General features: G+C 44.7%; 1 protein-coding gene across 4 annotated transcripts in view; it reads left to right on the top strand.

Annotated features, from left to right (window-relative positions):
• The first annotated feature begins 3,232 nt into the window (after positions 1–3,232).
• Positions 3,233–6,000, top strand: part of REST (RE1 silencing transcription factor) — a 76,807-nt gene continuing 74,039 nt past the window's right edge. The window contains exon 1 of one of the 4 annotated variants that reach the window (XM_073595170.1): positions 3,233–3,308. The gene's annotated coding sequence lies outside the window, so the exon portion shown is untranslated. Of the gene's footprint in view, positions 3,416–6,000 lie in introns of all 4 variants that reach the window. The other 3 variants (XM_073595151.1, XM_073595155.1, XM_073595162.1) reach the window with 3 other exon arrangements.

Here is a 6,000-nt window from a genome sequence, read left to right as displayed (position 1 = left end):
TGCATCCAGACACAGAAATTAGCCCTGTTGGGTTAAAAGCCCTTTGGATGGGGTAAGGGATTATAAGATGCCCAACTTGAAATGTCCAACCAAGAAAACCAAGAAAACCAGGGACAACATCCTTCCTATTTGCCTATTTGCAAATTCTTCTTCTTACTTCCTCCTGTACAAACTTGGTTCCTATTTGTACAGCTACTGCTGGATCAGTCCTGGAGGAACTAACAGTCTATCGTTAGCTCAGCAACAGCCCATTACAGGCTAGGAACTCTCAGTCCCTTGGTAAAGTAGCACATGTGGAATGAACAGCATCTCTCACCACCTTCTGCTTCCCTGTAGACACTGATTCCAGATCTACTGCTTGCAGAAATGCTAGCCCACCTGGCTGCTTTCTCTTCCCAGTCCTCCTGACTGACTGTCACATAGCTGACAGCCGAGCCTGACGTGTAAAGGGAAGGCCTCTCGTACAACCCCGGCTCTGATACCACCGATGTTGTAACAGTGGCCGTGAGAGTGTGGTGGTGTAAGGGTGCTTGAACCGTCTTCCGTGCAGCGGGTGCGTCACCAGGGTGGCACAGAAAGTGAAACAGCAGGCGTTGGCAGGTCAGCAGACTCTGGGCTGGTGGTAGCAGGCAGAAGAAGCCAGGCAGGTACATGCAAAGCAGAAGAGACACAGGATGCGTGGTCATACGAGCTGGGTTGGTAACAGACGGTCCAGGCAGAGGTTGGCAACGTGAGTTCAGGCACATAAGCAAGAGGCAAGAAGCAAAGTCCAGACACAGGCTAGGGTCATGTGACATCAGAGTCACATGACAAGTCATATCCCATGATTTCCAATGATAACCATTCATATCTATGCGACTTCAAAGTAGTCCCTGTACTACATTGGTCTGACTTTGATGCGAGTTGAGGTCCATAGACATGTGTGGCTTCATGCACAGATGTCTATTGAAGTCGCAGCTGAAATCGGCAAAAATAGTGCAGGAACTACTTTTGCAAATCGGTGCGGCTCTGCAAAATCGGTGTCGCACAGATTGGAACAGTGCCATTGCCTCCAATAGGCTGCGACTTGTCATGCGATTTGATCTCTCAAATTGTATGACAAATCGATCCAATGTGAACCTAGGCTTAGAGCCAGTTCACACCACATGAAGTCCAGTGCATTTTTTTCTGCATCAAAAATGCACAGAAAGTAGGTTATATGTATAGTTCACACCAGTGCTTGCAGTTCCAGTTCCAGAAAAAAAAGTTAAACATGCCGCATTTTTCCTGCACTGGAATGCTGTAAAACGCATCAAAAATACACCAAAAATGCACTGGAACACACATGTCCTTATTTAAAGTGACACTAAGCCTGGGTTCACACATGTGCGCTGCGAACTGAAGCTTGGGTTTCACTGGGAAGTTCCCATAGAATATAATGGGCTTGTAATTCGCACCGCAATGCCCAGAAAGCGCACACGTTTTTTGTGCAATGCGCAGTGTGAATGCAACGCACATATGTGAACCAGATGCATTCATATGAATGTATTTTAAAATGTCCTGTGATTTGGATGCGGTGTAAGCTGCATCTAATTCGCATAGGTGTGAATGGGGGTTAAGGTTTGTTTTTTCTTTTTTTAAATAACAAACATGTCATACTTACCTCCACTGTGCAGCTTGTTTTGCACAGAGTGGCCCTGATCCTCCCCTTCTGAGCTCTCTCGGCTCCTCCCCGCATTAGATAACCCCCTAGGAGAAGCGCTCTCCCGGGGGGTTACCTTGCGGGGGCGCTCCCGAGTTGAGCATTCGGCGTCCATAGAGGCCGAATGCAGGACTCGGCCCCGCCCCCGAGTCATTGGATTTGATTGACAGCAGCGGGAGCCAATGGCTGCGCTGCTATCAATCTATCCAATCAAGAGCCAAGAACCCCCCGCAGAGAGAGCGTGTCCCCGTGGGACAAGTTCGGGGTTCAGGTAAGTAAAAACGGGGGGGCTGGTCACTTACAGGTGTTTTTTCACCTTGATGCATAGGATGCATTAAGTGAAAAAACACAAACTTTTACAACCCCTTTAAGGTTAAGAAAAAAAGAGGTGAAAAATTCACTGGACTGCATCAAAAAGACGCATGCAGAAAAGCATCTGGGGCACATGCGTTTCTATGGTGTGAACTGGCACTTAAGGCCCATACACACGATACGAAAATCGAAAAAAAATTTCGTCTGACAAATGATCTGCCGATTTTCAGATCGTTAGTACGGTGCTTTCGACAGTCGATTCCGATTTTTAGTACAAAAGCTGGATGTGCACACAACGTCCAATTTTCGTTTGGTTAGTATGGGTTTTCATCAGAAAAAAAATTGTGTGAGCAAGACTATGCATGCTCAGAAATGAAAGAACACATACAAAACTATTCATCACATTACGCCGAAGAATGAGCTCAGGCGTGTTCACAAACTGCACGTTCAGAGCCCGCCAGGAAGTCGGCACTGCGGAGCGCTAATCACAAGCAGTGAGACATTGTCCTGATGCACAGCTGCAGAGATAGGGAAATGTCTCACTGCTTGTGATTAGCTTAGAGTTGCCATCTCATCCCTTTAAACCTGAACACATCTGAATCACGCAGGTTCTGAGGCTAATTTAATGCAGATAAAGCACCAAGTGAGTTTAATTACCACCTTAATCAGCCGCAGAACCTGTGGATTTCATATGTGTTCAGTTTTAAAGAGGTGAGGTGGCAACCCCAGATTAGCGCTCCGCAGTGCCAACTTCCTGGACGTGTGGTTTGCGAAAATGCCTAAGCTGATCCTTAATTACGTCACTTCTGATGTTAAATTCTGTTGTATGAGAATTTTCCTATGGTGAGCAACCTCTTTATATTTGAGACTAACATGCAACAAAAAAATTGACGAACGGTCGTCCGAAAATCTGATCGCGTGTACAAGGCTTTAGCCTTTCCAACCAACGTAAAGCCTGTATGAAGAAGGCCTGCGTGTACCTCTTGTGGGCCAGCAGAGAAGCAGCTTATATCGTTTTGGGCCATACGTTTCTGTTAACTTGGATACTAGAAGCCCAAGACTGGCACTTTTTTTCGCAGCGTATTATCCAGAGTTCCTTCACGCACTACAAGCATGTTCCTGGTGGTCCGGCTGTGTGAAACCCTCAGGACACCAAATATCTACATAAAGCTCTTGTTGTAAGCTTCTCTGATCCCCCCCGGCCGGTCACTGGCTTCCAGGTGAACATGACTGAGGAAGAACTAGAGCGGGCACGAGCGCGGAGCTGAGGGCAAGAAGCGTGCGCGCTCCCTGCAATCGTTGCACATTGGAGAGGGTGAGCCTGGCCAGGAATGCGCGGCGTGTGTAGGAATGTGATCCGGGCAGCCATCGGCTAGAAGGTGCGATCGGTTTCCCGTGGAAGTTTTGATCACGGAGCGGTAGGTGAGCGCAGCGCACATTGTTTCGGGCCGCCGTACGGAGCGGGCTCAGAGTTGGACGGAGTTTGGAGGGGGCGCGGGGTGGTGGTTAGGCCGAGACTGTAAGAAGTTGTTGTTCGGCGTTAGTAGTGGGATTGTAGAAGAGGAAAGCGTGTGAAAGAAGTTGTGAGCGGAGCGGGAAGGTGGAGGTGAGCGGCGGAGGAGCTGGCCGGGGATTCGGCGGACACTTCAAACTTCTTCACGGCTGGGCGAGCCCGTCCTCTCCTTCTCTCCACTCAGCCCGTCGTGTAAACATGGAAGGAGCTTGGCCGGGGTCTGACAGCAGGGGGGGCTAGCGGCGGTGTCCGCTCCCAGGCCGCAGCAAAAGTTTGTTTTACATGGAGAGGGGCTCCTCGTCTCTCTCACTGCCCCCTTCCTGGCGGTGTGTTCTCGTTTGTTAGGTTCCTGTGTGGGACTCCGGTAGTGGAATAGGATGTGTGTTTCTCCTCCCCCCCCCCCCCCGTTCACGGGCGTGTAGAAAGTTTAACAAGAGGAGCGGAAACGGCGTGCGATGATCGTAGCTGCTGTGCTATGGCCGGCTTCTGTGTCATTCTATGGGATAGTGCACAGACACGGGGCCAATCCTAATCGGTAGACACATATGTGACAGAGGCAGGCCCTGTGTTCTTGTTATTCTCTCTTAGGCCTGATTCACACATATGCATTATTAGTGCATTTTGCAGGTTTACGCTATTTTTATATTACTACATTTTAATATAATGATACGCTATTACTATATTTGCACAGTCCATTCAACATGGTTTCCTATGGAACACGTTCTGTAGTGCAAAAAGCACTAAAAATGCATAGGTGTGAATCAGGTCTTATGGCCCATGTGTATGATCCAAAAACTGGACAACAGAACGTGTTGTGTGTGTTTTTTTTTTTTTTTTTTTTTCTTCTTTTGCATGCTAGTCGCATATCAAAAATGGAGAGGTTCTGAAAATTCTCGTACAACAGAATATAAAATCGGAAGTGATGTCATGTGTTGTAATGTATAGTAAAATGGTCAGTTGCGCTCACATTATCCTCATATTCCCATACAAGTGGTAAAAAGTGAAAATATACTTCTCAAAATATTACCAAATATTCTTAATTTAAAACTAAATATAAATCAGTCTAATCCCACCATTCTCGCACGTGACTTTTTCAATGATCCTTGAAAAAGTCACGTGGCAGTGACGTAACATGTTGGAGCCTGTGACTTCCCCAGCATCTGCAGTGTGTGAGGTAGCAGCAGTGTAGGTAGCGCCTTGCCGCTGAGCTCTTGTTTGCAGCCTGATCAATACAAAAAGCGATCCTAGCCAGAAGAGTATGTGAGTGTAACAACTGTATCTGATTTATAGTATCCAATGAATGTTTAAATCTCTGCGCAATGGATATATAATTTTCTTTTTACATGACCGGAATCTGAATGGAGGAGTGATTAACACTAAAGAAGAAGTACAAGTAACATTTTTATTTTCGACACTATGTTTATAAATTTTATTTCAGTATTGCCACAAGTTAATTGACACTGATTAGTTTGATTACATAACACTTGATGGATTATCTACACTTCACATGAAGGATTTTTTTAGGAAAAGGAAGATTTTTTTTGTATACTTTTGCATATATATAATTTTTTTTTTTTTTTTTTTTTTGGAAATTTCATGAAGCACTTTATATTTAATTAGATTTCTCTGGATTTATTTATTATAAGCAGTTTTGTGCATGTGCTTTTAAACAGCATATTTTAGTAAGTTTTATCACTATACATTTTTTATGAGCACATTTATGTATAATGGTGGGATTAGACTGATTTATATTTCGTTTTAAATTAAGAATATTTGGTAATATTTTGAGAAGTATATTTTCACTTTTTACCACTTGTATGGGAATATGAGGATAATGTGAGCGCAACTGACCATTTTACTATTCATTGATTTTATCACTCATTTGGTTGCAGCTATATTATTTGGTCATCTCATATTAAACATTTTTCGTAGTGTTAACTTGCAACCATGTCAGCGCTTGAGTTTTTTTGTATATATGTGTTGTAATGTATTTCTATTGTTTTTTTTCCGGCCGACAACTGTATTGACTAAACGAAAATCGTCCGATCTGGTGTTATCTGAGAGAAATGTTCATGTTTGATCAGATATCGGATGAAGCGTCATGATCGGATCTCAAAAGCTCTGTACTAGCGATCCAATTATCAAACGATCGCTTAGAAAGCGGTATTTTTCATCCGGCAGCAGTTCACACTGCCCTATGCGAACTGCTGGAAGTGTCAATTAAAAGTTAATGACACCCCCCCCCAAATCAGTTCACATACCGCAGTACGATCTGCAAATTCGGACAGGAATCGGATTGCATGGGTGTGAACATTCATACGATCCAATTCTGCTGTGGACCAAAAAAAGGGTCCTGTGCAAGTTTAGTCCGAATGCGATAGGAATTCAGCCATATACTATCTGTTTAGCAGAGATCGCATTTGATTTGTAGTGCGGTGCAAATCACATCCAATGTTGGACATTGCTGCAGTGTGGACTGGCACTTAGGCCTAGT

Source organism: Aquarana catesbeiana, linkage group LG01 (genome assembly GCF_042186555.1).
Source record: "Aquarana catesbeiana isolate 2022-GZ linkage group LG01, ASM4218655v1, whole genome shotgun sequence".
Lineage (NCBI taxonomy): Eukaryota > Metazoa > Chordata > Amphibia > Anura > Ranidae > Aquarana > Aquarana catesbeiana.
This window is presented reverse-complemented; position numbering and strand designations above follow the sequence as displayed.